At 47.6% G+C, this 24,269-nt stretch overlaps 1 protein-coding gene across 9 annotated transcripts in view; it reads left to right on the top strand.

Moving 5' to 3' along the window:
* The window catches only part of LOC145295919 (sodium- and chloride-dependent GABA transporter ine-like), a 916,364-nt gene that overhangs the window by 618,312 nt on the left and 273,783 nt on the right, over window positions 1-24,269 (top strand). The gene's annotated exons all lie outside the window — the stretch shown is intronic.

Genomic DNA, 24,269 nt, shown 5'->3' with positions numbered 1-24,269 from the left:
ACTGCAAATATCCGAAACACACTGCTATTAACGGCAACATCGACGAGAATCGCCCGCCCATCCTCGTCTGCGTGAATAACATTCACAGACGCTGATAGTGTGCGATTTACTAGCAAAGAGATTCCACGACTATAGGTATTGCCATATGCTGAGTAAACATCGTAGTCGCTCACCAGCACCTGACAATCCCCGTCACAAATAAAATGGGTCTCCTGTATAGGGGCAATATCTACCTTGAGGGACACCAGATCTCTCAGCATGCGCGTAGCCTTTCTTCGACGTCTGAGGCCCCTCACATTATAAGTAGCAAAGTTTAAAGCCATGGTCACCTACCTTATTCAGTGTCACACACGGGCCTGAAATCCTCAGGGGTGAGGACGTGGTAGGCCTTTCCAAGACTTCCAGTGAGTAAGTCCGGCGAGGGTAATCTATCCTTGGCCACGCCTCCCACGTCCAGGGGGAAACTGAGTTAAGTGCCCTATAAAAGGAGGGGTGTGCATAAACAGGGATTCTTCCCTCGCATTTGTAAATGATATTGTTCAGTGCTGGCCTGGGATAGCATTCTTTACTGCATCAATCATAGCCCAGAGGGCCTCAGTCCTAGCATTCTTGTTGACCCTAATGAAAGTGGTCAACAAGGGAACGTTCTTGAATTTTTTTGGGTCGGCGACCTTGTCGCCACTGACATATGCAAAGTTCCTCAATTTGTTGTACCGGACCTTCTGCTGGCCTTTGAAGTCAGGTAATGGTTGCAGAGGGTCCAGTTCGCAAATCCTTTCCCCTGGTAGGAAAGGGAGTTTTTTCGTCAGCTCTGTGCGGACTGGTGGCATAGGTTTTTCCTTGGTCGGGGGAGGGGGGGGGTAGGAGTGGGAGTGGGGGTAGGAGTGACAGGAGTAGAGAGTGTAGGTTTTTGGGGGTTGGTGTCTACCCTATTCGGGGATGGATTGCATGAAACTGTTCTGGGGAAGCTTTGGGCGGGAGAGGGCTGGTTCCACTGGCTGATTGGGGGTGGGGGTGTGGGTAGTTCAGCCTTGGTTGTTTTACTATTGTCTTTGTGGGTGGGGGTGTCTCCTTTAGCCTTTCTGCTCTCCCTCCTCTTGTTCGTCTTTTTTTGTTGACTGTTGCTGTGGCTGCTTCCTCTGTGTCTGTGGTCGCCTCTACTCTGACACGATCTCTTCCTCGGAATCTTGAAGCTTCCTTTTGTTTGAGGAAGAGGAAGCCTGCGTGTCCATTGGTGTGATCTCGGGTTGGGTTTTGGTCACTATTGGCTTGGGCAGGTTTTTGTTGGCTCTGCCTTTCTTAGTGACTGTCACCCAACCTGCTTCTGCTACTGGACCGGCGTTTGCTGCAGCTGGGGCTGTGATTTGTGTTGGAGCTTGGGCTTCTGCTAGAGTTTTGGCTGGTGCTTTGTTGGGGGCTTTTCTGGGGGCTCTGGTTGGTGCTTTTTTTCGACAGTCCTTTGCCATGTGTCCCATGTGCTGACAGTGCCAGCAGTGCGGCCTTCTCTCCTGCACAATCAGTGTCATGGTCCAGTCCCCAAACTTGAACATGGCCGGAGGGTGTCAAATTAGACTTTGTCCAGGACCATTTGGACTTTGTAATCCCTGGTTATCACGTTGCGTTGACCGCGGGATGGGACGACAGCTTCCACATCGCCGTACTGGCTCATTATGGCACCGAGCTCCCTTCCGGTCATGTAGCATGGGACATTTAAGACTGAGACCGAGGTGATTCTTTTGTTCAAATATACCGGCTGGAGCTGAATATTTCTGGTTCTGAGGTCGGTCCTAGCCAGTTTTTTTGCCTCTTCTTGACTGGGGAGCAGGATGTCCCACATGGCGAAACTTCTCCTGCATATGTAAGGGGTTGGATGTTTATGCCATCTGTGACGGCCTTGTAGGTTGAGTTGAAGAGCTCTCTGTACTCTTCTGGTATTATCTGCTCCAGGTTCTGTGGGCCCCATGTTGTTGTTCCGTCCTGTTTGGTGTTGGACGGACCAGGACAAGGAGTAGCTGATGTTTCTTTCTTTTTCTGCTGTTGCGGCTGCTGCTGTATATTTGCCTTGTTTGGAGTTAGGCTTGGCCAGTCCTCCTGGAGTGTTGTGCACTGGTTGTGGCCTAATCTCTGCCCCCCCTCCCTTGGTTTTGCTGGGAGATTGTGGAGTGGGCTTCTTCTCAACAGGCTTGGTTGTTGGAGGGTTGCCTTTTGGGACTTTGGGTGGAGTTGGCATGTTTAGGGAGGCTTCAGGCGGTGAAGGTGCCCTGTATCTTGAGCGATGCTAGGGTGTCTCTGAACAGAGCTCTGGTTCTGCAGACAACACCATCCTCGTATTCCTCCATTTCTGGTGTTGGGGAGTTGTCGTCTTGGGGAGCTGGTGTTGGGAGACCGATGGTGCCACAGGCTGTCGTCCATCAGTGTCGTCTTTGGTCTCATCTCCAGCTTCTCTTTGCTCTTCTGCCGGGAGGTTTTCCTCTTGGGGAGCAGGAGTGGTGAAGTCTTCTCCGACCGACGAGGATTGAGGTGGAACAGGTATCGCTGGGTGTGTACCACCTGCCGGGTGCATCGTTCCCTTGTCGGCCGTTTTTCTGGTGTCCTCCGTTTCGTCTTGGTACTCTTGGGGAGCCTGAGCGGGAGTGTTTGCGTCGACCGATGAGGATTGAGGTGGAACCGGTGTTGCTAGGTGTATACCACCGAGTTTGAGCCTCGTTCCCTCGTCAGCCGCTTCTTTGACTCCACGGTCTGGGGAGTGGCCCTCGTGGGGAGCAGGGGGCTGGGTTGGTTGCCCTCCTGGTGTTAACGCTGTCTTGGTAGCTGCGGGCTGTGGCCCTACCCTGGCCTTCTCCTCCCCTTCATCCCTCGTGGGAGGTGCTCCCTCCGATGGGGTGTACTCAAGTGGGGCAATGTGGCGCATCTAAGGTGGTATAAGCCTTTTCCCCGGCATCGTGCGGAAAAAGCTTCACCAGCCGCTGATGCGGACCAAAGTGTAGCAGGGGAGAGAAGAAAATGCAGGGAAATGGGGGGGGTGGAGGGGAGTGGGTGAGGTCAGAAGAGAGAAAGTGGATTGACCTCCCCTCATGGAGATGTCGGATTAGTCAGCTCAGATCCCCCGCAAGGGGGGAGAGCAGCGAAGGAAGATGCAGTGGGTGCTAGCGTGTCAAAGTGTCGCGTCGTAATTAAGAGAGAGAGGGGATGATATCTCTGCCACGAGAGGGGAGCAGAAACGAAACACCCGCCCTACCCACGTCACCCTGTCCACAAACAACCCCAAGGAAGCGAAAAAGAGAGCCCGATCTGCTCAATCCACTGGGAGAGCAGCGAAGGAAGACAAAGATTGGGCCTGGCAGGTCAGAGTGCTGCTCAGGCAATTAAGAGAGGAGAGAATAGACCGTTTCAACCTCAGAGGAGAGGAGGAAACGAAGTACGCAACAAACTAAAGCTAACCCGACCAGGTTGTTTCTACCAAAGAAAGTGTTGTCGGTCCGGAAACAGCAAACTCCCAAAGAAGGGATCAGTTTCGGGTCCAGACTACCACACAATGGTGTCAGTCCTGGGGGGGAGCAAAGAGCGTCCTGACTCCCCAAAAAAGGGGGTCGGTCGCACTAACAAAAGTTAGTGCGTCACGAAAGACACAAAAGTGACACCTTGAACTTAACCCGGGGGTGGGTCAAGTGGCGGAGCCCTTTGAAAAAAATAAACAATGAGGTAAATTGGAGAACAGCTACTACACTTTCAGATATTAAATTTTTTATTCACAGGAAGGAAAATACAATTGGGAAAATGAACAAAAAACTTAGGCATAAGGCCAACTCAAAAAGAAGGGGTATGGTGAGGTTGGTTGATCCATCTCGTCTCTGTTGTAAATTTTAAATGATTTTTCTCTCGGCCATCATCTTTTATTATGGTTACCCCTTTAAATTTGTATTTATGTGTGTGTGGTGGGAGGGGGAGGGTGTTCCTACATAAACCCAATTTTTAAAACGTTTTTTATTTATATCAAAAAATATAAAAAAGATAACAATATTGATAAAATTTCATTTGTGCCAAGGGATTTAAAAATAAAATAAAAAACCTGGCGGTGAGGGCGGGGTGGGGTGTTAGTGTTTGATTTGATTCCCTCCAGGCTGGGTTGAATTTGGGGGTAGGGGGGCAAAAGAAAAGAAAAATTGTTGTTTTTGGAGGTTGGAGGCTTTCTAATAAGGGAAACAAGATTTATTCGGCTGGCTGAAAGGCTGGAGCAAGTAGAATTGGAAAAGGACGGGGGTCCAACAGAAACCCCAGAACCGCGCGCTCCACACCTAGGCGGGGAACACGTATTCAAATGTGGCCCCTCTTCGTACACACAGACTTGCTAACTGTATCCATCTTCTTTCAAAAGCCACGTGATGCAGCCTTCTTCTGTTGCATCTGATCTTTACCCGTAGTTGGTGTTTAAAGAAAGCGATCAGATCCTGATAAGAAAAAGGAAGCACTCCCTGGCCATCTTGCAGTCTCGATGTCCAAATCACTATTCTCGCCACGGTCAGGACTTTGATGTAGATCATTGGTCTCTCCTGGTCCCACAGCGGCCTCGCGTTGTCCACTACGTTGGATACAGTAATCGGGCGAGGATGCTCGGGGTCGATGCGAGCCGTCACCTCACCAACATATGACCAGTACTGGTGTAGTTCGCGGCAATCGAAAAATGCATGATCAGTTGTTTCTGCAGCCATCGTCCCGCAATATGGACAGGCCGGCGACTCCAAGAAACCAGAACTGCATTGTATATTGTTGAGGGGGAGCACGTTTCAGGCCAATTGCCAGATCAGAGAGAACTCTGAATTGTTCAGATGACTTGAACCTGGCACCCAGCTCCACACGGAGCAGATCTCACTCTACTGCCAACCAAAACGCATAGCGAGTCTTCGGCAGCCCACCTCACTAGATCCCTGTGGAGTTCCCTACAGGTGGCAGTCATAAGGTCGCTGGACCCTGGTAGTTGTTTTAGCGTGGCTCAGCACTCCTTCATGTAGGCTGAATCTCCCTGCTGCCTGCAACGACTCTCGATAGCGGGGTCGAGAATGAGGTCGGGAAATGCGGCAGTGATTGCGGGGTGCCACGGTTGATCATCTTGAAGGTAGTGACTAAGGAAGGCCAGCCTCTTGGCATCTCGATGACACTTCAAGTCTGGCATTCCCAAACCTCCCTCACATGGACATTGAATACAGACCTGTCTGCTCGTCCAGTGTCTTCCTCTGTCCCAAAGGAGCGAGGACAAAGTTCAACAAGAGCTGTTAGGCATTGTGCAGGCAGAGGAAGTACGGCCAGTCAGTAAAGGATAAGAGAGAAGACGTATGTGGCGCACACCTCGGCTGTATCCTTTAAGGAAAGTTTCCTTGGAAGCCACGCATTGACCGCAGCTGCCACCTTTGACCGTACTTCCGACCAATTCTTATCAAGCTGGAAACCCGGTCCGAACCACACGCCGAGGATCCGAACCGGGCCATCCATCCAGCTGAAGGGCGCCGGAAGGTTGGTGTTTCCACTTCAGGCGCTCAACCGCAGTCCGACCGACTTGCTGTGATTTTTCTTGGCCTCGTGATTCTTTCGTACAATGCAAGCGCCTCCGACATGATCTCAATGTCTCTGAAGCCTGACACAAACACCGTGGCATCATCGGCGAATGCGGATACCTTGGCATCTGAGCCATTCTGTGCAGGGCCGAATTTGCCTCCCCATGTCTCAGCTTGCGGAGCAGAGGCTCCAAGGCCAGGACGTAAAGCAGGGACAACAGCGGATAACCCTGACGAACTGACTGAGAGATATCAAAGGGTTTTGAGCGCTTTCCGTTGACTTGCACAACAGCCATAGGCTGTCGATACATCACGGAGATCCACTTGCAGAAGTCCGGTTTAAAGCCAGCGACCTCTAAGACAGATGCCAGGAAACAATGGTTGACCCTATCAAACGCTTTGGACTGATCTAAGTTGATCAGCGTGGCCTCCGTGTCGTCATCTATTCCCCCCTCTAGGATCGTGCGGATCAGGTGCAAGTTGTTCTGAATCGATCGCCTCTTGACAGCGTAGTTCTGCTCCGGTTCAACCAACTCATCTCAGCTGATTCAACAGGACGTTGCCCCAAATCTTCAGCTCTGTGCTCAGCAGAGTTATGGGCCTGTAGTCGTCTAACTCTTCCCCACTATGCCCATCACCTTTCCTCAGCAATGTGATCACTCCTTTGGTTACCTGCCCTGGGATGGATCCCTGAGCAAACCAATGGTTGAATGCATACATCAGAAGAGGCAGAAACATGGGTGACAGCCTCAAATACAGTTCGTATGGCAGACCATCGACTCCCAGCAATCTGTCACAGCTGACCTGCTTCAGCGCAGTAAAGACCTCCCATTCCATCACCCGGCCCTTGCAACTAGCCACTCTAGCCGCATCAAGACAGGGAGAGTCAGCCAAATAGTCGCTAAACTCAAGGACCGGAAGATCAGGCTGCTGCGTAAAATGCTCCTCGAAATGTTCTCTAAACCCCTCGCAGATCTCCCGAGTCGATTCAAGGGTGTGTCCATCCGGATGTCTAACTTTTGCAATGTATTTGTCCGAGCTACGCCTAGAAATCTCATGACACACAACAGCATCAGAAATGACTGCTTTGTTGCCTATCTTTCTAAGCCTAGCTCTGACTACTTGACCTTCGTAGCGCTCGTTAGTCTCGCGCAGAAGGTCCTGCCTAGCTAGTTCCTAACTAACCCTATCACCCTCCCCAGTAGCCCGGGCTAGTTTCTACTCTAGCTGCTTCTTTGTCTTAACCTTATCTAGTGCGAGGTGCTTTTAGACCTAACCACCACTTACTCCCGGTAACCACCCCTACTAGTGCCTTTTTAATTAATTCTCTTAACTGGTCTCGGAAGTCCTGTATCTCCAGAAGGGACGTATTTAGCTTACAGTACTCCACTAACTTGGGCCTATTTCCTAGCTTCAGCCAAGCCATAACTAGTTTATGGTCTGACTGGCCTACCCAAGTGAACGTGGGGCAAGATAGGAATTCTGTTTCGCCTCTTCTAACTAGTATCCTGTCCAAATAGGTATTCGGATAGGAGGGAACGCTATTGATCCACGTCCACATCTCCTGCCCTGGATCTTCAACCCGAAACCTGTTGACCAGATTGCATCTAGCCATCAGGTCAGCCAGGCTGGGCTCACATCTTTCAAACCCTTTAGCCTCGCCTCCTACTTTATCTAAATCTGGGTCTAAGATGGCGTTCCAATCCCCCATTAGCACTACTCGCTTCCGACAATCTACAAACACGTCAAGCTGACTAAAGAATGAGACCCTCTCACGAGCGGTGCTGGGCACATGAACCTCAACTATACAATACAGAATCTTTTATGGCAGCATTGGCCACGACCAGGCTACCCACTGTATCTCTATGAACAACGTTGACTGTCGCGGACAGAGTTTGTTTCACTAGCAAGGAGACTCCCTTTCCCCGCGGGCTGCCATATGCTGAGAAAACTTCGAAATCCCGGGTCAGCACCTGACAGTCCACAGAAGAAACGAAATGCGTCCTGGATCGCAGCAGCCTCCACTCCCAGGGACAAGAGGTCGTGCCAGAGTTGAGGCGCTCGGCCCGGTGATCTCAAGCCCCTCGCATTCAAACTAGCCAAATTTAAAGACATGGTACCTACCTTAGGGTGTGTCGCACTTGACTCCGAAGTTGGTCGGCGTAAGAATCCCAATGTTGTATGCGATGCTCAAGGAGGTCAGGTTTTTCAGGTGCTGGCCTTCTCCCACAATGCCGGCAACGTCTAAGGAAAAGGTCAATTTTAGGCCCCTGTAGAGAGACGGATGGACTCACACTGGGACCCTTACCTTGCATTGTTTTGACAGTTCGTCAAGGGAAGAGTCGCTTTTTTTAAACAGTTCCATTTCCGGAGAGGCCCCTTCCGCTGCAGAAGTGACCACAAGTTGCTCTTGCAAGCCTCTGGAGTTCTAACGAAAGTTATTAGGAGCGGGGCATCCGGGAAATTTGAGGGATGTTAACGTCTTTTCCCTCTATCTGTTGGCAATCCAGCAGTGTCTTTAAAGTCTTCCTCTGACGATGTGAGAGGGCTGTTGCCACCGTCAGAGTGTCAATTTGACACAGTTCTTGTGTTTTAGTCGGTCCTCGAGAGGCAGAGCGGTCCCTCCCTCTCCTGGGTTCATTTGTTTCTTTTTCTCTTTGGGGTGGTGGTCCAGTTTGACTTGGTGTGGGGGTGGGTGTTCGTGTAGTGTCAGATGTTAGTGTGGTATACGGTGTTGGTGTGGTGGGTGTGGTGTGTGTGGTGTCTGGTGTTGGTGATGTGTTGGGTATTGGTGTGATGGTTGGTGTGGTGTTTGGTGTTGGTGCGGTGTCTGGTTTGGGGGTGGGGGTGGGTTTTGTTGTTGTTGCTGTTTAGGATGGTGTATGCTCACAGGGGGTGGGGGCCACCTTTTCTTCTCCTTCCATCTTTTTAATTTTCTTTTTCTTTCTCTTTTGCTCCTCGAATGGACGGGGGAGTGGGGGAGTTTGTTTTCCCTCCCTCTCACTGGCAGACTCATCTTCTGAGGAGCAGTCCTTCCTTCTCTTGGTCCCCGATTCAGTTCGTCCGGAGGCCAGTCATTGTTCTTGGAGTGGTTTGTTCTGCATCTCTTGCTGTTGTTGATGATGCTTCTGCTGCTGCTTCTGCTGTTGCTTCTGCTGCTTCTGCTGCTGTTTGGGTTGTGACATCTTTGGTTGTGACGTCTTTGGTTGTGACGTCTTTGGTTGTGGCGGTTGCTGGACAATGTGTTCTGGTCGCTTGTCTGGTATTGGCTGCAGCAGCTGGGGGACGGGTCCACTGACTTGGTTGTCGTCTCTGGGGCACAAGGCTTGTCGGCAGCTGTAGGGGCTTTGGTCGAATTTCTTTTGGGGCAATCCTTGGCCATGTGTCCCTTCTCCTGACAGTGCCAGCAGTATGGTCTCCGTCCCTCTACTATGACGGGCATTGTCTGCTCCTCGCACCTCAGTGTTGCTGGTATTTGGTTGAAGCCAGATTTGTTGAGGCGCATCTGGGGTCTGTAGTCTCCAGTCAGGATGTCCCTCTTCTTGCTTGTTGGAGCCACAGACACCACGTGCCTGTACTGGCTGAAGACTGCTCCTAGTTGTTTTGCTCCCAGGAGACAGGGGACGTTCAGTACGGCGACATTGCTGACTAAGGTATTCTGGCTGGAGTTTGATGTTTTTCCATCACAGGTCCATTTCCATTATTTCCATTATTGACTGTCTCTTCGGCCTCTCTTTGGTTTGGGAGCAGGACGTCCACATTGCGTAGCTCCTCCTGCATATGTATTTGGCTGGAATCTTCAGATCCAGGAGGAGGTCCACTATGCTGTCCTTGTCTACTCCTGTGAGGTCTCTTTTCTTTGTGTCCGACGTGATGAAAGACACTTTCCTCTTCTTAAGGTTCTCTGTGGTGCCTGGAAGGGGTTTTATTACGTTCCCTTCCATGGGGTCCTTGTAAGTGGACTCAAAGAGGTCCCGGTATTCCTGAGGGGACATTTGTGTTTGTGGACCCCATTAAGTGTCTTCGTTACTGGCAATGCGGTCCAGGACAATGTCGTTTGGCTTGAGTGTTACTGTTGCTGCTTCTGCTGACTGGGGTTTGGTAGTTTGCCCAGTAGGATGAGAGCCAGCCAATCGGTGTTGAATGTTGCCGATCTGCCGGCCCCTGACTCCTGGGTCTCTTTCTTTTTCTTCCTGGGAGGGAATTGTTGGCTCCTGGGTACCACCTGTTGTGCTCCACCACTTATGGGGGTTGTCTCTGCTCCAGTGTTCGTTTCCAGGCTTTTTGTTGCTGGATATCTCCCTTTCTGGAGGGGTGGCTGGTTGGGGCTTGGTCTGTTGGACAGCGTTGAAGCAGGCTGGATCTTTGGTCACTCCCGCCGAGGATCTTTAAAGACACTATCGCTGTATTGATTAGCGCTTTAGTCCTTCTAGCTACTCCAACCTCATTATTTTCCCCTTTTTCCGTGAGGGGGTGGTCCTCTTGGGGAGTTGGAGTGCTACATTTGGGTGATGGTGTAGTGGACTCAGGAGATGAGGGTTCCATCAACTGTGGTCCACCCGCGACGTCCATTGTCTCCTCGTATCTTGATTTCTTCTCTGTTTCTGCTGGGCGTTTGCCCTCGTGGGGAGTAGGAGTGGGGGCGTCGTCTTTGGCCAACGAGGATTGAGGAGCAAGAGGTGCCACCGAGTCTTGTCCACCTGAAACGTGGCTTGTTCCCTCATCCGCCATTACCTTTGCTCCCTCGGTAGGGGAGTGGCCTTCTTGGGAAGCAGGGTCTAAGCTTGGTTGTTCACCCGTTGGTTGCTTCTCCGGGGTCGCCGCGGGCTGCGGCCCTACCCTGGCTTTCTCCTCTTCTTCTGAGTTTCTGGGAGTTGCTCCCTCTATTGGGGAGCTTTCTAGAGGAGCAATGTGGTGCATCTGGGGTGGTATGTCCCCTCTGCCTGGCATCGTAGAGTTGTTTCACTGGCCGCTGACGCGGACCAAAGTGTAGCGGGGAGAAAAGAAAAAATAGGGGAAATGGGGGAAGGGAGCGGGTGGAGCGGGATCAGAAGAGAACAGAGGTTTGACCTACCCGTGCAGGGACGTCAGGTTAGCAGCTCGAATCCCCCGTGAGGGGGAGAGCAGAGAAGGAAGATGCAGTGGGTGCTAGCAGGTCAGAGTGCCGCGTCACAATTAAGAGAGAGAGGGGATAGACATCTCTGCCCAGAGAGGGGAGCAGAAACGAAACACCATAACCCTACCCACACACAACCCCAAGGAGGCGAGAAAGTGAAACCGGTCTGCACAATCTACTGGGAGAGCAGCGAAGGAAGACAAAGTTTTGGGCCTGGCAGGTCAGAGTGCTGCTCAGGCAATTAAGAGAGGAGAGAATAGACAATTTCAACCTCAGAGGAGAGGAGGAAACGAAATACCCAACAAACTTAAACTAACCTGACCAGTTCACGTCTTCCAAAGAAAGTGTTGTCGGTCCTGGAAACAGCAAACTCCCAAAGAAGGGATCGGTTTTGGGTCCAGACTACCACACAATGGCGTTGGTCCCGGGGGAGTAAAGAAGGTCCTGACTCCCCAAAAAGGGGTCGGTCCCACTAACAAAAGTTAGTGCATCACGAAAGTGACAAAAGTGACACCTTGAACTTAACCCGGGGGTGGGTCAAGTGGCGGAGCCCTTTGAAAAAAATCAAAAATGATGTAACTGGGAGAATAGATACTACACTTTGATCTTGTTTATATAGTTTATTTCCGTTATGAAAAAATTTTACTATTAAATAATGAGAAATTCAAAAAATGAAAGCAAAAAATTAACATTTGTAAACAAACTTAGGCACATGGCCATACAGGAAGTGGGATGGAGAGTGTTGCAGGGTCTTTGTTACGAAAGTAAAAATTGGAGTCTTTGACGACTTTACTCTTGACTGGCAACATTTACCACAATACCTCATTCACTCTGTGAACTCTAAACTAACTAATGAAAAACAGCATTTTTGCAAAAAAGAATATATTTACAATTTCTGTGTGTGCGTGTGTGTAAAAAAAATTTTTTTTTGTCGCAGCGCAAGCAGTAGACCTGGGTTTCTTCATTGTACAGGTTGAGTTCTTCAAGGAGGGGCAGTGCGTTCCGGATAAGTCGCCAGGTAAGGGAAAATTCCGAGTTTGTAAGAAAGTCCCGTCCCGGCACCCAACTCTACTGGGAGCGGACCTCCTCTAACGACATCCCCGTCCATTTCACTAGCGGTTCCTTTGTGCTACGCCCCACTAGCTCCCGATAAAGCCTGTTCCTAGACTGTTCGAGGACACTGGTCCCCGGCAACGCTCTAAGTGCGGAACGGCATTCGGCCATGGGGTCAGGTGTGAGATTGGAAAACGAGCTTCCAACTGCAGTGACCCATGGAATGTCTACGTACAACGAACGGCTCAGGAAGGCCAACCTCTCTGCGTGCTTGTGATACAGGAGATCGGGCAGTCCTAAGCCTCCTTCACTTGGATTTCGGACACAGACCTCTCTGCAAACATAATGCTTACCCTCGTTCCACAAGAGTGTGTCGAGGTGCTCCTGTAAACTGGTTCATCGTTTTGCAGGGAGGGGAAGCACAGACAGACGGTAAAAGATGAGCGGAAAGACGTATGTAGCACACGCCTCCGCCCGACCCTTCAAGGATAATTTCCTTCGAACCCAAGTCTTGACAGAGGATTCGACCTTGGTCTCTACTTCTGACCAGTTTTTCTTCAGCTGGAGACCCGGTCCGAACCACACACTGAGGATCTGGACTGGGCCGTCGGTCCAACTGAAGATGCCCGGAAGCGAATTTAATTCGGTCCAGGCACCCAACCACAGACCCACCGACTTGCTGCGATTGAAGACGGTCCCTGTAACTTCTTCGTATCAAGCGAGTGCCTCGGTGACCGCTTGAATGCCGTGGGGCAAGAGATGAACATGGTGATGTCATCGGCGAATGTGGAAACCCTGGCTCATGTGCCTCCAGGGAGAGCTATCCCACGCAGGACTGATGTAGTCGCCTCATCCCTTAACTTGCGAAGGAGGGGTTCCAACGCCAGGACGTACAAGAGAGGTGACGGCGGACAACCCTGTCGCGCCGACCAGGAGATGGCGAAAGACTCCGACAGTTTACCATTGATCTGCGCCGCTACCGTCGGCCTGTCATACAGTACAGAGATCCACTTGCAGAAGTCCGGATTAAATCCGGCGGCCTCCAGCACAGATTCCAGGAACCGATGGTTCACCCTATTGAAAGCCTTGGACTGATCCAAACTGATCAGCGCTGCCTCGGCGTCGTCTTCTGTCCCCTCTATGATCGTGCATGTTAGATGAAGATTGTCCTGAATCGATCTCCCCTTCACAGCATAGCTCTGGTCTGGTTCCTTCAAGTCAGTGATGACAACCTTCAACCGATTCGCAAGAACCTTGACCAAAATCTTTAACTCTGGGTTTAGCAGGTCAAGGGCCTGAAATCGTCTAAATCTTCCTCCCCACCATGCTGTTGACCTTTCCTCAGCAATCTGATCACTCCCTTGGTCACTTGCCGAGGGATGGAGCCCTAAACAAACCAATAATTGAACATATCCTTCAGAATACAGACCAACATAGGCGACAGCCTCAAGTAGAATTTGTAGGGTAGACCATCAAGCCCCAGAGACTTGTTGCAGCCAACCTACTTCAATACAGTAATTATCTCATGTTCCACAACAAGACCATCACAGCTAGCCGCTTGAGCCGCCATGAGGCGGGGCGAGTCAGCCAAATAGCTCTTCGACCCTGAGTCTGGATTGTTGGGTGAAGCGCTCCAATAGACATCTCTGCCTGGAGAGGCCTTACGCACAGCAGTGTCTACATTAACAGCCTCATTCAAAACTTTCATTAGGCTAGCCCTAACTATCTGGCCCTCATACCGCTCGCTAGCCAAGCGGTTGAGGTCTTGTTTAGCTAATGCTATCTTTAGGGAGTCCCCCCCCTCCACCGCCTGGGTCAGCCTATTCTCTATCTGCTTCTTGGCCTTAGCCTTATCTAGCGTGAGGCGTTGGCTGTACTGGACCGAGAAGCGTCTAATCTTAGCCTTGAGACTAACCCACCACTTACTCCCGGTAACCGTCCACACTAATGCTCGTTGGATTATCTCTGTGACCTTCAACCGGTAGTCCTCCAGCTCCAACAAGGTGCTGTTGAATTTCCAGTATCCGGCCAGTTTAGGCCTAGAGCTCAAGTTCAGACGGGCCATAACTAGTTTATGGTTCGAGTGTCCTAAAAGGTGAAACGTGGGGCAAGATAGGAAATCTACATCGCCTCTTCTAACTAACATCCGATCCAAGTAAGTACTTGGATGTGTAGGCATATTAGGATGCCACATCCACATCTCCCGCCCCGGGTGATCCAGGCGAAATCTGTCGACCAGGTCGTATGGAGCCATCAGGTCAGCCGGACTGCTGTCACACCACACCGACCCGCTAGTCCCCCCAACCTTATCTATCCTGGGATCAAGGATGACATTCCAATCACCCATTAAGACTACCCTCTCCGGATCATCTATAAAGTCCTCCATCCGTCCAAAGGAGGAAGCCCTCTCCACAGCGGAATTAAGCGCATAAACTGCAAATATCCAAAACACACTGCTATTAACGGCAACATCGACGACAATCGCCCGCCCGTCCTCATCTGCGTGAATAACATTCACAGACGCCGATAGTGTGTGATTTACTAGCAAGGAGATTCTACGACTATAGGTATTGCCATATGCTGAGTAAACATTGTAGTCGCTCACCAGCACCTGACAATCTCCGTCACAAATAAAATGGGTCTCCTGTATAGGCCAAGAACAACAGAAAAAAAGCAAGCCTCTTTTCTATTTATTTAATGTATTTATTTGCTTCCCCACCAAAGCCAATTAGGCACAAGGCCGTTTTTAATGTGGGGTAAAAACAAGCTACCCTAAAAGTAGGCAAAAAGGGGGAACTCTGGTTACCAAAAATAATAGTTGTCCCAGTATAGAGGGTTTCCCCTCTATTGATTAGTACAAATTATCTTTAGTGCAGCATCTGCAGACCAGATACTACACTTTGATCCTGGCCCAGAGGCCAAGAACAACAGGGTGTTTATTTGCTCCCCTACCAAGCAAATTAGGCACAAGGCCGATTTTTAATGTGAGGAGTGAAGGGGAAATGGGGACCAACTCCCCGGGGAGCAGCGGAGCTGGATAGTGACAATTGGTATGAAGGGTTGCCCCTACATTGACCAAGGTCTTATATGTGGGGTTGCCCCCACATATGGTCTTTGCTTGCAGTATCTGCCGGAACAGATACTACAGTTTGATCCCGACCCAAAGGCCAAGAACAACAGAAAAAGGCAAGCCTCCTTTCTATTTATTTAAATATTTATTCAAGAAGAAAAAATTACAGATTTTACAAAATTTTTAAATGAAAATTATATAAAATATGCAAATGATTCTTTTTCAATGTGGCATGCGGGGGAAAAATGGGAGTCGTGGGGGAAAATGTGGTGTGGGGGAAAAATGGGGGTCGGGGGTCGTCCACTTGGTCTATTCCCTATAACTAGTTGCAATCACCACAATACCGCATCCACTCCAGGGATTGGATCTGCTTAAAACCCCAGATGAGATGAACAATATTTACAATGACTTTTTTTTTTATAATGATTTTATTTACAATGAAGGTGATGTGTATGATATATGAAGGATGAAATAGTGATGCGTATGATATATGCGGGTGATGGGCGGGGGTAATGAGAGCCTTAAAACACCCTAAAATAAAGAAAAATAACAGTAATAAAACATAAATGAACCAAATAAAACGTTAAGCGATGAATGTGTTAATCAGGACCCTCCCTTACCTATTTAATTTTGAAATGCTTCCTGTTTTCCGGTATCAGCCGAAAACAAGGGAGCACTTCCTAAGAGGGAATGGGCACAACTACGGACAAAATAAAGGGGGAAGCCATGGGGATATTCGGTGACATCCAAGAAAAATACCAATGGGACGGGTTTGGACTAAAATAAATTGATCAGGACTGGGCTTTTTCGGAGGTATTCTAACACCTAAAATAAAGATTGGGGACATGGAGCTCAACTAGCTAAGGGACTGATCCACTACGGGATAGTCTTGATCTGGTCTGGAGATTGCTTTTTCGGTCAGCGTGTGTCATGCCTAGGCAGGAAACACGTACTCAAGCCTGTTTCGCACAAGCGCACATAAACTAGCGGTGTGAATCCACCTCCTACTAAACTGTGAGCGAGATAACCTCCTTCTATCGCATCTGATTTTGATTTTAAGTTGGTGTTTAAAATACAAAATCAGATCTCGATGAGAAGGTGGTCCCCCCCCCCACGCCCTATCTCTATGCGTGAAACCCACACTACTAGTCTAGCTACGACCAAGGTTGCTAGGAACATCATTCGTTCCTCCCTAGGCCACAAGGGATCTGCATTATAGACTACGGATGCTAAATCCAGGATCGCCATCTGATCGGAGACGATGCGAGCTGTGACCTTGCCGACATACCCCCAGAATTCACGGAGCTTGGAACAAGTAAAAAATGCATGCTCTACAGTTTCCAAAATATCTTCCTCCCACCGTGGACAAAAAGGACTAAATGTCCTACCAATTCTGAACAGTATGTCATTTCTAAAAAGTCGCCAGTCAAAAAGTCAAGGAAAATTCAGAATTGGCGCCCAATTCCATAGAGAGCAGACCTCCCCCTTACACAGCTGCAGCCGCTCCCTAAGCGGATCCAAAGTGGTCCCCACCAGTAAACCCGATACAATGCCCTTCTAGGCCGTGCAAGGTCAAGGGACCCTGGCATCACTCTAAGCGTATTTCGGCATTCGTTGAGGAATTGTGATTGCCCTCTAGGTCTTCTCTGACATTCGATTAAGTGATTGGGGATAAGGTTGGGAAATGCTTCACCAACCGCGGGACCCCAATCACAATCCTCAATCAGAGTTCTACCCAGGAACGCCAACCTTTCGGTATTTTTATGACTTTATGCCAGGTCAGGCATTCCCAGGCCCCCATCTACAAGACGTTGAGTACAGACCTGTCTACGGACAAGCAGTCGTCGCTCATTCCACATCAGTGAAAAGAGCGCACTTGTTAAGGCTGCCATATGGACTGACGGCAGAGGAAGTACAGCCAGCCGGTAAAGGATCAGTGGAAACACGTAAGTAGCTCTACCTTTAAGGGACAATCTCCTTCGAAGCCAAACCCTCACAGACGCTTCGACCTTGGTATGTACCTGTGACCAATTCTTATCAAGACAGAGACTGGGTTCAAACCAAACACCAAGGATCCGGACTGGGCCATCTGTCCAGACAAATGCGGCAGGCAGAGCATTTGATCCCCGCGAAGCGGCCGACCTAAGGCCAACATATTTGCTGAGACTGACTACAGCCCCTGTAACTTTTTCATAATGCTTGAGAGCCTTAATCACCGTAATAATATCAATGACGCTCGAAACAAATACGGTTACATAATCGGCAAACACAGAAACCCTGGCTCGCACACTGCCAGGAAGAGCAATCCCGTGCAGGGCCGGTCCAGCCACCCTAGACCTCACGTTCCTAAGGAATGGCTCCAACACAAGGACATATAACATGGGCGACAGCGGACACCCCTGTTGCTCTGACCGAGAAACTGCGAATGACGCCGACTGCACCCCGTTGACCTGCACAACTGCCGTCGGCTGAGCATACAAAATGGAGATCCATCTGCAGAAGCCAGACCCAAAGCCGGTGCTCTCTAAAACAACCATCATGAAACGATGATCAACCCTCTCAAATGCCTTGGACTGATCTAAATTGATCAGCGCGGCTTCAGTGTCGTCTTCTAGATTTTCTAGGACTGTACGAATGAAATGCAAATTGTTTTGAATCGATCTCCCCTTCACAACGTAGTTCTGATCTGGTTCGATCAAGTCAGTGATAACAACCTGCAAACGATTTGCAAGAACTCGGGCCAGGATTTTCAAATCCGTGTTCAACAACGTGATCGGCCTAAAATCACCCAAACCTCCAACATGTGTGTCCTTCTTCTTCAGAAGTGTGACCACACCTTTGGTAACCTGACTCGGGGATGGAACCGTGTCAAACCGGTGGTTAAACACAGCAGTCAGAATCAGAACAAACATGTGCGACAACCTCAAGAACAGCTTGTAGGGCAGTCCATCGAGTCTGGTGATCTATTATAGGCGACTTGCTTCATAGTAGCAACGAACTCACACTCTGTAACCCGACCATCATAACTAGCTGCCCAGACCGCCTCTAGGCGGGGCGAGCCAGCCAAATAGTTGCTAAACTCCTGGAGGCGGAGTCTGTACAGCTGTGCGAGATGATCTTCAAAGTGCACTCGAAACCGCTCAAAAATCTCTCGAGCTAGCACTAAGGAGTGTCCTTCCGGGCTCTGAATCTTACGAATATAATTATCTGATTTGCACCCGAGCGAATAGACTCGTTCTGATTTGCCCACATTCACAGCTTCGTTGGGCATCTTTTTAATTCTAGCCCTAACTACCTGACCCTGATATCGTTCGCTAGCCAAACGACTCAGGTCCGCCTTAGCTAGACCTATCTCTAGGGAATCCCCCCCTGCCACCGTCCGGGATAGTCTATCCTCTAGCTGCTTCTCTGCCTTGGCCCTATCTAGGGCGAGGCATTGACCATATTTGACAGAGAAGTCTCTAATACTAGATTTGGCGTTTACCCACCACCTACTCCCGGTAACCGGCCCCACTAATCCCTTCTTGATGTGTTCAGTTAGCCTTTCCCGGAAGTCATCTATCTCCAGTAAGGAGGTATTTAACTTTCAGTACCCGGCATACTTGGGGTTCCTATCTAAATCTAACCTGGACAGAGTGGCCTAACCAGTGGAACTTGTATACAGGATGCCGCAGGATTGGGCGAGGTTGCCCGAAAGCAACTCGGACGTTACTCGTCCATCTCGTGCAATACCCCCAACATCCAATGGGAATGTTAACTTCAGGGGCCTATAAAAACTAGGGTGGACGTAAATAGGGACCCTCCCTTCACATTTGGGTGCCAGCTGGTTGAGGGAGTCGTGCCCCTCTTCCACCAGTTTAATGTTTGGGAATGTCCCCTTCCCTCCTCAATCATATTCCACATGGCCTTTGTGCAACCAACTTTTGTGTGGCGCACAAAGGTCATGACTTAGGCCCCCTAAGTTTGGGAAATTCTTAGGGTTGGTGATTTTCTTACTTGTCTTAGTTTCGGTGCGGCCTATGACGCTGCGTGATATAACTATTAGCATGAAGGGGTCTACGTCGCATATCCCATCTCCTGGGAGATAGGGGAGCTTCTTCATCTTCTCTCTCCGTATTGGAGAAGCAGAGGCAGCTCTTCCGTTGAGGGGTGTCTCCGGCCTCTCCCGGGACAAAGATCTAGCAACCGCTGGGGGAATCAAAAAGGGGTGGGGATTTTGGTTCAGCCGATGGTGTTTGGGTTGGGGTTTTGGGTGACTGAACCGTAGAGACAGTATTCTCTACATTCATGGGGGATGGGGAACGGGACCCAGCCTCCTTCGTCTTTTTAGCTTTTTGCTTTCCTTTAGTTTTTTCGCCTTGGCTCTCTGCCACAAAAGCCTCACTGCTGCCGTTATTTTTCTCTGCTGGTATGTCTTTCTCCTGCTCCCCTTCTGATTTGGATGAGGAGACCTTATTTTTTCTCTTTAGACCGCTCACAGCATAGTTTTTCGCTTTACTGGTGGAAGAACTCATAGACGACCCTGCGGGCACTGGCCAACCTTGTACGTCAGGGATCTGCTCTCTTGTAGAGGGGGTCTTTGCGGTCTTCCCCTTTTTCTTAACTAACTTGGTCCAGCCGTCCGATGTTGTTGAAGGTGTTGCAGTTGGTCTTTTTTCTATGCCCTCTCCGGCTGGTTTCTCAGGGGCTGCTGGTGCCACACCCTTCTGCTTTTCAGCGACTTTAACTTGAGGGATCCGTTTAGGGCAATCCCTCGCCCTATTAGTTGGCAATGCCAACAGTGAGGTTTTCGCCCCTCGACGATGACACTCATAGTCCAAACGTCACTTCTAAGCAGGGCCGGTATTTTCTCGAAGCACTCCCAGTCACAACACATTCTCACTGAGTAGTCCCCTACCATAAGGCTACGGGGGCCACGGGCCAGGAGGACAGCTTCAACGTCCCCATATTGGCTCATTATTGCACCTATTTGCACAGAGTCCAGGAACCAGGGGATGCCTAGAATATAAACGGTGGTTTGACTCCTGCTCAGATATACCGGCTTGAAGCGCAGATGCTTCCACTTCAGGTCGCACTTGGACAGTTTGACTGCATCATTGACGGTCGGCAGCAGCAGGTCCCACATGGCATAACTGCAACGACAAACGTCGCAGGTATTTGAAGATCCCCCAACATCTCCACCATGATATCCTTAGAAACCCAAACTTTTCTTTTTCCAATCTGTGGTGACTAATGATATGGCAGGGGTTTGATAATGTTACCGTCAGTATACTCCTTATATTTGGAGTTAAATAACTGATTGTAATCTACGGGAGTAAGTTGGGACTGGGGTCCCCACACCTTCTCTGCTGCTGAGGGCATTGGTGTTGCTGTCATCGGTGATTTCGGTCGAGGGCAGTGTTCTCTGCTCCGATGGGATCGTTGAGCAGGTCGACTGAATTGCCTGTGTGTTGGTTCCTGGCAGTGTAGGCCAATCTGCCGGGCTTACCGCCGGGGACGATGGTTTTTGGGCTCGTGTGGCACCAACTGCCCCACTCTTTTGGTCTGTGTGAGCAGCCCCCTTCTTCCTGGAACGGGATGCTCTCGCTTCGTCTGTTTTTCTTGTCTTTGGACTCTCTTCCTGGCTGCTTTCGTCACTGCTGCATTGCAGATCCTGGCCCAACGTCATGTTCAGCTGAGAGTCCAGAAACGAGAGCATATTGATGGCCTATTCCTGGTCGTCCGGCACTGTGTTTGTAGACGCCTGATCTGGGTCGGTGGTTCTCAAAATGGAGAAATCGGCAGAGGTGGAAGGTTTTATTCCCGTTCTGTCCTCCTATGGTCGGGAGGGCTGACAGTTAAAGGCCTCTTCCTCTGTCGATCTCACCAAGCCGGATCATCTCTCCCAGCTGTCTATCTATCTATCTATCTATCTATCTATAAAAGTGAATGTGTCTGTCTGTGTATCTGTCTGTGTACATTTCCCTACGCAATAACTCTGTCAATTTTAAGTATACAGACTCGAAATTTGATATACAGGGTACTGAGATTTGGGAATATCTTTGTGATCGGTTTTCGGCCAGAAATTTTGCTGTTAAGGGGTCAAAGTTCAACGATTTGATCATTGAGAACTCTACCAAACTCCTCCGACAATTTTGGGTCTACCCACTTAAAATTTTAGATACCTTTGACATGGATCTAACTTAATAACTTTATTTGAGCCCAAAACAATAAATTTATTATTTATCAATAGGGGTCAAAGTTTAAAAAAATTGACCTCTGCGGTCTCTACCAAATTACTTAGACAATATCTGGTCTAAACATTTGAATTTGTATTCAGAGATAGGGCAAGTCTTTTATCGGCTTGGGTCGAAAATTTTTAGGTACCAATACATAAATGTATGTATGTATGTTTTCATGTCTGCATAAAACTTTCGACAGATGCGATGGATTTTACCAAGATCAGTATCATTTGAAGTGCGACCCTCCAGACGAAAAATACCAAAAAATTGACGAAAAACATTAATTTCTTCACTAGGTACTTTTCTACAAGGGTCGCTTTTTTCGCCAATATTTTTGAAAATAATTCCCTCTCTTCGATTGTCTAGCCTTAATTTTAACCTACATCACTTCCGGTTTGGCGGTGGTCACAACAGCAAAGATGTAAGTTTTTTTTCCCATTCTTTTCCTCCTTTGAGGTATGGGTTCGAGCCCGCCTTCCTACTACAACTTTTTTTTTTTACTCAACATACACCTCCAAACACTCGGGCAACGCCGGGCACCCATGCTAGTATATATATATATATATATATATATATATATGATTGTTTTCTCTAAAATCTAAAATATACTTTTAAACAATTACAAGCCTTCATAACGTAAAATGTTTTGTTTGCTCAAATCCTAAATTCTAATTTATTTTTGAGTTTTATGCTTACCTATTCGACACATATTTTAACATTAAACTTTATTAAAATAGAGTTCTTGATCATCTCTATCAACTTCTGTTTCAATGCTGGGAGGTGGGTTCGGTTCCGCAAGACATGCACGACGCCAATGCTCTAAAAAACAAAGGTGATCGAGGTGATTGTAATAATTACCGTAGAATCTCCCTGTGCAGTATTGTCAGAAAAGTCTTTGCTCGTATAGTATTGAACAGACTCCAGTTACTTGTGGAAAGAGTTTACCCAGAGGTACAGCTGTCGACGTGGTATTTTCCTATTGACAACCACTGGAGAAGTGCCGAGATTAGAGGAAACTTTTATTGATCTTACAAAGCAGACTTAGTTAGCAGAAGCAGTCTCTTTGCATTACTACAAAAAATACAATGTTCCCCGGAAACTCCTAAAGATGATAATCTCTTTCCATGAAGACATGAAAAGCTCTGTCAATTTCGATGGATCACTTTCAAAATCTTTCCCCATCCTCAGTGGTGTGAAACAGGGCTGTGTTCTTGCCCCAACTCTTTTAGGCATATTTTTCTCACTTCTGCTACTATACGCTGTTGGCGTCTTTATTCACACAAAAGGAGATGGAAGCCTCTACACACATCAAGACCACAAACTAAATGCCTTCCACCTACACAATTTCAGAAAAGTCTTAGGTATTACATGGCAGGACTGCGTTCTCAACAAAGACGTTCTCATCAAAACAAATTTCTCAAGCATGTTTGCTCTTCTCTCCCAGAAACGTCTGCACTGGCTGAGACATATTGTTCACATGCAGAATGGCTGAATTCCCAAAGACATCCTGTATGGTGAGCTCTCAGCAGACCACTCTGAAAATTTAAGGATGTGTGTAAAAGGGACTTAAAATCTGGCAACATCAACCTTGTTGACCTTGTTAACTATGCTGCAGACCGTGACTCCTCGAGGGTCAAAGTTAAGAAATGTGTCCGGTTGAGCGAGGAGAGAAGAACTGAACAGTGGAAGGAGAAGAGAGACAGACACAAGAGGACAGAATTGGTAGAGCCTGATGGAGGGTACCACTGCGGGAAGTGCAATAGAATCTGCCGCTCCTGCATCTGTTCGCTCGGTCACAGCAGCAGCTGTCACGACTCAACATGACAACCTTTAGGCACGATTCTCTATCATCTATCGAAATGCCAACAAAAAAAAAATGTTTGTTTTCTCTAAAATCTGAAATACATTTTTACAAGCCTACATAACAAAATATTTTGTTTGTTCAAATACAAAATTCTATTTATTTTTGAGCGTATATATATATATATATATATATATATATATATATATATATATATATAATTCAAGTTTGATGCCTACCCATTCGACACATATTTTGATATTACACTTTATTTCTGTCAATCGAATATAAATCCTTCTAGACTGAGACATTGTTAATTTCTCTTTCAATATCTCAGTGCTCTTTTTGGGGAGCTGGATTTCTTTCTCTAACTCTAGCCTTATGAGGCAGCCAATGGAACTTAAAATTCCATCAAAATTTTGCAAAAAAAAAAAAAAAAAAAATGTAGTCAAGTCGAGATTGCTGTCTGAAAAGACAGTCGTGGAACCCGAAATAGTGCAGTAAAGATAATGTCACTATCATTACTGCTATTTACTGCATTATGTAAAAAATGGATTTTATGATTTCAATTTTTATTTTTGTACAAAAAATGTTCTTTGTGTGTAATAAAAGAGTTCAAATATGTTTTATAACTTCGGAATATTTTTACAACCAGTTCCGAACAGAAACTACAAAACCAAAGAAGCACTGACTGTCTCAGGCAATTCTCAGAGAGTGAAATTCTCATAATTGAACAGCAGCCCGACAGCAACAAAGCCGATGTCAGACTGATTATCAACTGGAACGAACAACACCAACCCAAACTCCACCATTTTAAGCCGCACATTTTATTATACCATTTTTAGAAAAAAAAAAGCAACTTTTCCATGTTCAGTTTTTTATTTGTCTGGTGTTTCTTACCCAAATATAAGTTTAATAAATACACATTAAATTTTTCTTTTTATTTACTATTATCGAATATTTATTGAAATTAACAATAAAATAAGTTCAAAATTTGTAAATACGACTATATTGGGAATTGTTTTTCTCTAAGCCCTCCATTAGTAAATAAGACCTCTGATATTAATATTTTCCAAGGATTCTCCCCAATCTTTTTCATTTTTTATAGACCTCTGTTTATTCCATAAATTCAATGTCAAACGATCTTTGTTAAAAAATTTGTAAACGCTTTCGTAAACAGAAGTACTTGGGTTGAAAAGTCAAGTACAGGGACCATTTTATATGAAACTTACATAAAAATTGAACAAGAATTTTTCCAAAATTTTTTTTTATAGTCTGAAAGTTTAATTCTTATTCAGAATCTTTTTCATAAAACTGAATAAAAAAAATATGCGTCTACGATAATTTCTATATCATAAGGTAATTGTTTACCTCTTGTTTCTCGCTTCTACATGACTTATACATTTTTTAATTTACTATTAATCGATTATATATTGAAATAAAAAATGAAATAGAATTA

This window comes from Euprymna scolopes, chromosome 2, assembly GCF_053919585.1.
Source record: "Euprymna scolopes isolate OS-2025 chromosome 2, ASM5391958v1, whole genome shotgun sequence".
NCBI lineage: Eukaryota > Metazoa > Mollusca > Cephalopoda > Sepiida > Sepiolidae > Euprymna > Euprymna scolopes.
This window is presented reverse-complemented; position numbering and strand designations above follow the sequence as displayed.